We start from the raw sequence: 10,437 nt of genomic DNA, 5'->3' as shown, positions 1-10,437 counted from the left end.
TTACCCCAAGGTCCAACCTGACACACTTACCCCAGGATACAACCTGACACACTTACCCCAGGGTACAACCTGACACACTTACCCCAAGATCCAACCTGACACACTTACCCCAAGGTCCAACCTGACACACTTACCCCAGGGTCCAACCTGACACACTTACCCCAAGGTCCAACCTGACACACTTACCCCAAGGTCCAACCTGACACACTTACCCCAGGGTACAACCTGACACACTTACCCCAAGGTCCAACCTGACACACTTACCCCAAAGTCCAACCTGACACACTTACCCCAGGGTACAACCTGACACACTTACCCCAAGGTCCAACCTGACACAATTACCCCAAGGTCCAACCTGACACACTTACCCCAGGGTCCAACCTGACACACTTACCCCAAGGTCCAACCTGACACACTTACCCCAGGGTCCAACCTGACACACTTACCCCAGGGTCCAACCTGACACACTTACCCCAAGGTCCAACCTGACACACTTACCCCAAGGACCAACCTGACACACTTACCCCAAGGTCCAACCTGACACACTTACCCCAGGGTACAACCTGACACACTTACCCCAAGGTCCAACCTGACACACTTACCCCAAGGTCCAACCTGACACACTTACCCCAGGGTACAACCTGACACACTTACCCCAGGGTACAACCTGACACACTTACCCCAGGGTACAACCTGACACACTTACCCCAGGGTACAACCTGACACACTTACCCCAGGGTAAAACCTGACACACTTACCCCAGGGTACAACCTGACACACTTACCCCAGGGTACAACCTGACACACTTACCCCAGGGTACAACCTGACACACTTACCCCAGGGTACAACCTGACACACTTACCCCAGGGTACAACCTGACACACTTACCCCAGGGTACAACCTGACACACTTACCCCAGGGTACAACCTGACACACTTACCCCAGGGTACAACCTGACACACTTACCCCAGGGTACAACCTGACACACTTACCCCAGGGTACAACCTGACACACTTACCCCAGGGTACAACCTGACACACTTACCCCAGGGTACAACCTGACACACTTACCCCAGGGTACAACCTGACACACTTACCCCAGGGTACAACCTGACACACTTACCCCAGGGTACAACCTGACACACTTACCCCAGGGTACAACCTGACACACTTACCCCAGGGTACAACCTGACACACTTACCCCAGGGTACAACCTGACACACTTACCCCAGGGTACAACCTGACACACTTACCCCAGGGTCTCAAATTTACTTAACATCATGACCTAGACAGTAGGATAATAAGTCTAGTTATTTACAGTATTGAAGCATAATGTATCAATTATAAATTAATAATATATGATATGTAGTACACTGATAGTTACACAGTGATATAATAATTATATGTGGGTGTGCGGAGTGCCGTGGGCAAGGTGTATATACACTGAGAAGCACAGGTTAAACTTGACGTAGGTAAAACTTGCAATTTTGGCTTAAATAGCAAAGCTCATCTTGCCGAATAAGGCAAGCGAAAATTTGTGTGTGCAATAATTTTGCAAAAAAATCATACTGAACCTAACGATTTTTTTTCTTTTAAGATTCGCCGGTATTCTCCCGGCCCGGGCCTTTTCCAAGTGGTGGCCCGGCCGTGGCTCCCTGTCTTGGGAGAGTCTGAGACCTAACTCTGCCATGGGAGTAGGCGCACGTACCCCCTCATCTTCGGGACCAACTGTCCCCAGGCCTAGCCACATTCCCCGCCCTCACGGGGCTCGTAGGGAAAAGCTAAGCCTCTCTGGTCTGCCATCCCCGCCCCCAAGGGGGCTACTGGGAATGACAGTATTGTGACCGAAAAGCTCTGGCTCGGGCACCTACCCTGCTCTAGAAGGGCTGGGCATTGTGTCGATAAAAAAAAAATCACTGAGTTTATTATTAAATTATTGTAAACTTATCTAAAACATATTTAGTTGGATTATGCTGTATTAAATTGCGCTTGTTGTAATAAAGTTAGGTAAGTTTTCTAAGGTTCTTTTGGTACAAAATTATTAATTTTTACATTAACATAAATGAAAAATATATCTTTAAGCGTATAAGAGAAAATTTTAGTAAGGTCTTAATTTCAAATTAATTTTTGCTAATTGACCAATTCAGCACGATATATATATATATATATATATATATATATATATATATATATATATATATATATATATATATATATATATATATATATATATGTATATATATGTCGTGCCGAAAATGTAAAACTGGTCAATTAGCAAGAACTCATTTAAAATTAAGTCGGTTCTAAGATTTTCTCTTATACGTTTAAAGATATATTTTTTTTATTAATGTTAATGTAAAAATTTCTAATTTTGCACCAAAAGAATCTTAGAAAACTTACCTAACCTTATTATAACAAGAACAATTTATTTTAGCCTAACCCAACTAAATATATTTTAGATTTGTTTGCAATAATTTAATACTAAACAAACCCAGTGAAATATATTTTTTTCGTTAGGTTCAGAATGATTTTGGCGAATTTATTACATACACAAATTTTCGCTTGTCCTATATGGCAAGATGAACGTTGCTATTTAAGCCAAGATGGCAAGTTCTGCCTATTCGACACGACATTATATATATATATATATATATATATATATATATATATATATATATATATATATATATATATATATATATATATATATATAAATATATATATGTATATATATATATATATAAATATATATATGTATATATATATATATATATATAAATATATATATGTATATATATATATATATATATATATATATATATGTATATATATATATATATATATATATATATATATATATATATATATATATATATATATATATATATATGTATATATATATATATATATATATATATATATATATATATATATATATATATATATATATATATATATATATATATATATATATATATATATATATATATATATGACGACCACAGACTGCATGACGTAGGCATCAGTTGAGACATCAGGCTTGTATAAGTGACCATAACTATCATCTTTATCAGCCAAAACCACGACATCTGCTAAGTAATAAGTTAATGCATGTGAAAGTAGTTTTAACTGCAATATAAACTGCACACGGAGGTAAACAAGCGGTGGCAGACTCCAGTGTATAAAGGAGAAGTAAACTGTGATGAAGAGTAATAAGGAGGAAGGTGATAATGAAGGGAACACAAGAGTGTCAGGGAGACACTGTATTGTGCTTAAAAAAGAAAATATAGCGTTTTATCAGAACAAAAGTTGTCATGCTCACAACGTCGTGGAAGGAAACAAAAGCTGTCATGCTCACAACGTCGTGGAAGGAAACAAAAGTTGTCATGCTCACAACGTCGTGGAAGGAAACAAAAGCTGTCATGCTCACAACGTCGTGGAAGGAAACAAAAGTTGTCATGCTCACAACGTCGTGGAAGGAAACAAAAGTTGTCATGCTCACAACGTCGTGGAAGGAAACAAAAGCTGTCATGCTCACAACGTCGTGGAAGGAAACAAAAGTTGTCATGCTCACAACGTCGTGGAAGGAAACAAAAGCTGTCATGCTCACAACGTCGTGGAAGGAAACAAAAGTTGTCATGCTCACAACGTCGTGGAAGGAAACAAAAGTTGTCATGCTCACAACGTCGTGGAAGGAAACAAAAGCTGTCATGCTCACAACGTCGTGGAAGGAAACAAAAGCTGTCATGCTCACAACGTCAGTATTAGTACATACAATCAACGTCACTTTTTCTTAACTAGAAAATCCTGACTGCAATTTTGTTTCTGTGGAAGACTGAGAGAAAAGTTTAAATTTTAACATGGAAAGATAATGAAAAGAATAATTTAAGGTATGAAAACTGAGCATTGGTGAGGTCATTGAAGGCAGCGAGAAGTCACAAGGGTCAGTGTACAGTTTCCTCGTCTCTGCTGCTTGCCAAGCAATCTCAAGAAGAGAGAGAAATGCAAGACACGAAGAAATAACTGGAACTGCTGGAGACACTTGCTTATTAGATCTCACCCGCTGAATTGTGTCAGATAAAGCCAACGATTATTACTGCTCAGAGTGACTTCACGTCTGCTGAGCAGGGAGGACACACGCCGATACAAGAGATAATTAGGCCTTGGAACCTTGATGTCTACTGATCAGTGAACTTGCACAGATACAGAGGAGATAATGGAGTCATGGAACCATGGTATCTGCTGATGAGGGAAGATATGCAGAGACACAGGAAACAATGGAGTCATGGAACCATGGTATCTGCTGATGAGGGAAGATATGCAGAGACACAGGAAACAATGGAGTCATGGAACCAATTACATAAATGCAGTAGTAATTAATGCAAGTAGACATGAAGGTGAATCAAAGACACATAAACAAAGTAAATCTTGTATTAAACGACGTTTCGCACATTGTGGGGCCGTGTCAAGTACCTTGACACCTTGTGGCAGAAATGGTGTTCAGGCAAAAATCTGCAGTGTTTATGTGTGATTCACTACAGTACATCAAGTTTGGAAGCAAAAGAAGAGGCAGAGATGACTCTGGAGAGGCAGCAACTTGTCACAGCTGGTTACTTATGACTGAGCAGCTGGAGAGTTAGCAGCTTGTCACAGCTGGTTACTTATGACTGAGCAGCTGGAGAGGCAGCAGCTTGTCACAGCTGGTTACTTATGACTGAGCAGCTGGAGAGTTAGCAGCTTGTCACAGCTGGTTACTTATGACTGAGCAGCTGGAGAGTTAGCAGCTTGTCACAGCTGGTTACTTATGACTGAGCAGCTGGAGAGTTAGCAGCTTGTCACAGCTGGTTACTTATGACTGAGCAGCTGGAGAGGCAGCAACTTGTCACAGCTGGTTACTTATGACTGAGCAGCTGGAGAGTTAGCAGCTTGTCACAGCTGGTTACTTATGACTGAGCAGCTGGAGAGTTAGCAGCTTGTCACAGCTGGTTACTTATGACTGAGCAGCTGGAGAGTTTGCAGCTTGTCACAGCTGGTTACTTATGACTGAGCAGCTGGAGAGGCAGCAGCTTGTCACAGCTGGTTACTTATGACTGAGCAGCTGGAGAGTTAGCTTGTCACAGCTGGTTACTTATGACTGAGCAGCTGGAGTGGCAGCAGCTTGTCACAGCTGGTTACTTATGACTGAGCAGCTGGAGTGGCAGCAGCTTGTCACAGCTGGTTACTTATGACTGAGCAGCTGGAGTGGCAACAGCTTGTCACAGCTGGTTACTTATGACTGAGCAGCTGGAGAGTTAGCAGCTTGTCACAGCTGGTTACTTATGACTGAGCAGCTGGAGAGTTAGCAGCTTGTCACAGCTGGTTACTTATGACTGAGCAGCTGGAGAGGCAGCAGCTTGTCACAGCTGGTTACTTATGACTGAGCAGCTGGAGAGGCAGCAACTTGTCACAGCTGGTTACTTATGACTGAGCAGCTGGAGAGGCAGCAGCTTGTCACAGCTGGTTACTTATGACTGAGCAGCTGGAGAGGCAGCAGCTTGTCACAGCTGGTTACTTATGACTGAGCAGCTGGAGAGGCAGCAACTTGTCACAGCTGGTTACTTATACTGAGCAGCTGGAGAGGCAGCAACTTGTCACAGCTGGTTACTTATGACTGAGCAGCTGGAGAGGCAGCAACTTGTCACAGCTGGTTACTTATGACTGAGCAGCTGGAGTGGCAGCAGCTTGTCACAGCTGGTTACTTATGACTGAGCAGCTGGAGTGGCAGCAGCTTGTCACAGCTGGTTACTTATGACTGAGCAGCTGGAGAGGCAGCAGCTTGTCACAGCTGGTTACTTATGACTGAGCAGCTGGAGAGGCAGCAACTTGTCACAGCTGGTTACTTATGACTGAGCAGCTGGAGAGGCAGCAGCTTGTCACAGCTGGTTACTTATGACTGACCAGCTGGAGAGGCAGCAACTTGTCACAGCTGGTTATGACTGACCAGCTGGAGAGGCAGCAGCTTGTCACAGCTGGTTACTTATGACTGAGCAGCTGGAGAGGCAGCAACTTGTCACAGCTGGTTACTTATGACTGACCAGCTGGAGAGGCAGCAGCTTGTCACAGCTGGTTACTTATGACTGAGCAGCTGGAGAGGCAGCAGCTTGTCACAGCTGGTTACTTATGACTGACCAGCTGGAGAGGCAGCAGCTTGTCACAGCTGGTTACTTATGACTGAGCAGCTGGAGAGGCAGCAGCTTGTCACAGCTGGTTACTTATGACTGAGCAGCTGGAGAGGCAGCAACTTGTCACAGCTGGTTACTTATGACTGAGCAGCTGGAGAGGCAGCAGCTTGTCACAGCTGGTTACTTATGACTGAGCAGCTGGAGAGGCAGCAGCTTGTCACAGCTGGTTACTTATGGCTGAGCAGCTGGAGAGGCAGCAGCTTGCCACAGCTGGTTACTTATGACTGACCAGCTGGAGAGGCAGCAACTTGCCACAGCTGGTTACTTATGACTGACCAGCTGGAGAGGCAGCAACTTGCCACAGCTGGTTACTTTTGGCTGACCAACTGGAGAGGCAGCAGGTGTAGTACTAGAAGACGCAGGTGTAGTGCTAGAAGACACAGGTATAGCGCTAGAAGACGCAGGTGTAGTGCTAGAAGACGCAGGTGTAGTGCTAGAAGACGCAGGTGTAGTGCTAGAAGACGCAGGTGTAGTGCTAGAAGACGCAGGTGTAGTGCTAGAAGACGTAGGTGTAGTGCTAGAAGACGTAGGTGTAGTGCTAGAAGACGCAGGTGTAGTGCTAGAAGACGCAGATGTAGTACTAGAAGACGCAGGTGTAGTGCTAGAAGACGTAGGTGTAGTGCTAGAAGACGCAGGTGTAGTGCTAGAAGACGCAGGTGTAGTGCTAGAAGACGCAGGTGTAGTGCTAGAAGACGCAGGTGTAGTGCTAGAAGACACAGGTATAGCGCTAGAAGACGCAGGTGTAGTGCTAGAAGACGCAGGTGTAGTGCTAGAAGACGTAGGTGTAGTGCTAGAAGACGTAGGTGTAGTGCTGGGAGACGCGCAGGTGTAGTGCTAGAAGACGCAGGTGTAGTGCTAGAAGACGCAGGTGTAGTGCTAGAAGACGCAGGTGTAGTGCTGGGAGACGCGCAGGTGTAGTGCTAGAAGACGCAGGTGTAGTGCTAGAAGACGTAGGTGTAGTGCTAGAAGACGTAGGTGTAGTGCTAGAAGACGCAGGTGTAGTGCTAGAAGACGCAGGTGTGGTGCTAGAAGACGCAGGTGTAGTTCTAGAAGACGCAGGTGTAGTGCTAGAAGACGCAGGTGTGGTGCTAGAAGACGCAGGTGTAGTGCTAGAAGACGCAGGTGTAATGCTAGAAGACGCAGGTGTAGTGCTAGAAGACGCAGGTGTAGTGCTAGAAGACGCAGGTGTAATGCTAGAAGACGCAGGTGTAATGCTAGAAGACGCAGGTGTAGTGCTAGAAGACGCAGGTGTAGTGCTAGAAGACGCAGGTGTAATGCTAGAAGACGCAGGTGTAGTGCTAGAAGACGCAGGTGTAGTGCTAGAAGACGCAGGTGTAGTGCTAGAAGACGCAGGTGTAATGCTAGAAGACGCAGGTGTAATGCTAGAAGACGCAGGTGTAATGCTAGAAGACGCAGGTGTAGTGCAACATTTGCGTTATTGTGGAAGCGTTTCACCAACCAGAAGTTTTATCAGTCCAATACAGAGAAAAATGGTGGAAGATATGAAGGAGTTTGAGGTAATAATTCCCTCAGCCTGGAGTCCATCAGTCCTGATGGTAGTACAACATAGTGCACGTAGACGGAGCTTATATGGTGGAGGCAGGTGAGGTGAAGATGTACGAGGCGGCCTCACTAATAAAGAAAATCCACTAGTGAAAGTAACTCATGGGTTAGTCAAGTGTTGACGAGATCTCTGTATCAAGCTCCCAAGCTTGATGTTGCTGTGTCTGACACGTATTTATATAAATGATTTAGAAAACCTTTCATATAGTAATACCTCAATAGCCAGCGCAAGTCAACTGCAGGGTTGACAACTTGGAGACAGCTTCGAGACTGTACCCATAACCAAACAATATCACAAGGTACCTATAATCCAAACATTATCCCATTGTACCTTGTGTTAGGCTACTCTGCAGGTGAGTATAATGTAAGGATACAAGACCTCATCTTAAAGTTGTGAAAGACAAGTATGGTCAGCGAGGCTGGTAGGTACCATCAGCACATGACCAAGCAAGATGGGAGTGCCCGGTGGTCACACAAGAACTGACGTCATCTAAAGTTTGTGCGTGTTCCATGGCCTACTGCACCCCCACCATGGGCCACTGCACTCACTGTGCGCCATACAGAAGGGGTCATGGGTGTGCAGGAGATGCAACTGATACACGACAGCTTGGTTATTCACCAGGTTTAAAGATTACCATCGTTATTATCCAAGAAGAAGTATACTCTTCTTGAGCTTGCCCACATAAAGACGGCAGGAATGGTACTATAATTTACTGAGTGCCCATCAACTCCTCCAGTGCCTGGACAGTCAGTTGAACCTCGTTCTGGATACCTCGACAAGTGACTGATAATGCCAACATTCTCTGGGTATAATCTGCTAATTCTTCACCCAGACTTCCATACACAGGTAAATGATGCATTAAATGGGAGAACTGAGCGTGTCAATAACACTGGAAATTGTTAAGCTTTGTATGACAAATTTCTCAGAGGAAACAACGCAGTTAAAAGTTCTGTCCTTGTAAATACAATTAAGTAACTGCAAACCAGTAAATTAATGGCCACGAGAGAGACTTAATATAATAAATACAAGCAGAACAGAACAAACTATTACTGAGACAATGTTTCGCTCTGTGTAGGTAGAGCTTCAAGTAATGACTTGTGAAGCTCTATAGAAAGCGAAACCTGTCTGTTAGTAGTACAGTGTGAAGGTACACACTTGAGCACAGCCTCAACCTTGGACGCACAACATTGCTTAGTCACTGCTGCGTGTAACTCACCCTCAAGGTCTTGTCCAACACTGATATAAATATACCTGGGAAATTATTATTATAGTGTGTAGACACAAGGTCTGCTGCTTTTACACAAGTTACACACACACAAACAACAAGTTACACACACACACACACACACACACACACACACACACACACACACACACACACACACACACAAACAACAAGTTACACACACACACACACACACACACACACACACACACACACACACACACAACAAGTTACACACACACAAACAACAAGTTACGCACACAAACAACAAGTTACACACACACAAACAACAAGTTACACACACAAACAACAAGTTACACACACACACACACACACACACACACACACACACACACACACACACAAGGCCAAGAGAGGAGTACGAAGAAAACAACAGGGTGATGGTGGACACACTGCCTGAGGTGGCAAGAAGAGCTCACTCGAGCAGAGCAAAGTTACTGGTAATGGGCGATTTCAACCACAGGGAGATCGACTGGGAAAACCTGGAGCCACATGGGGGTCCCGAAACATGGAGAGCCAAGATGATGGATGTGGTACTTGAAAACCTCATGCATCAACATGTCAGGGACACAACCAGAGAGAGAGGGGAGGATGAGCCAGCAAGACTGGATCTTGTGTTCACCCTGAGCAGTTCAGACATTGAGGACATCACTTACGAGAGGCCCCTTGGAGCTAGCGATCACGTGGTTCTGAGTTTTGATTATATAGTAGAGTTACAAGTGGAGAAGGTAACAGGAACTGAAGGGGACAGGCCAAACTATAAAAGGGGGGGCTACACAGGTATGAGAAACTTCCTGCAGGAGGTTCAGTGGGACAGAGAAATGGTAGGAAAATCTGTAAACGAGATGATGGAATATGTGGCAACAAAGTGCAAGGAGGCAGAGAAAAGTTTTGTTCCCAAGGGAAACAGAAATAATAGGAAGACCAAAACGAGTCCTTGGTTTACCCGAAGGTGTAGGGAGGCAAAAACTAAGTGCAACAGAGAATGGAAAAGGTACAGGAGGCATAGGACCCAGGAAAACAATGAGATTAGTAGAAGAGCCAGAAACGAGTATGCACAGATAAGGAGGGAGGCCCAGCGACAGTATGAAAACGACATAGCATCGAAAGTCAAATCTGACCCGAAACTGCTGTATAGCCACATTTGGAGGAAGACAACAGTCAAGGACCAGGTGATAAGGCTGAGGAAAGAAGGTGGAGAACTCACAAGAAACGATCAAGAGGTATGTGAGGAGCTCAACACGAGATTTAAGGAAGTATTTACAGTAGAGACAGGAAGGACTCTGGGGGGACAGACCAGATGGGGACACCAGCAAGGAATACACCAACAAGTGTTGGACGACATACATACAGATGAGGAGGAGGTGAAGAAACTGCTAAGGGACATCGATACCTCAAAGGCAATGG

Source organism: Cherax quadricarinatus, chromosome 35 (genome assembly GCF_038502225.1).
Source record: "Cherax quadricarinatus isolate ZL_2023a chromosome 35, ASM3850222v1, whole genome shotgun sequence".
Taxonomy (NCBI): domain Eukaryota; kingdom Metazoa; phylum Arthropoda; class Malacostraca; order Decapoda; family Parastacidae; genus Cherax; species Cherax quadricarinatus.
Note: the sequence above shows the minus strand (reverse complement) of the source record.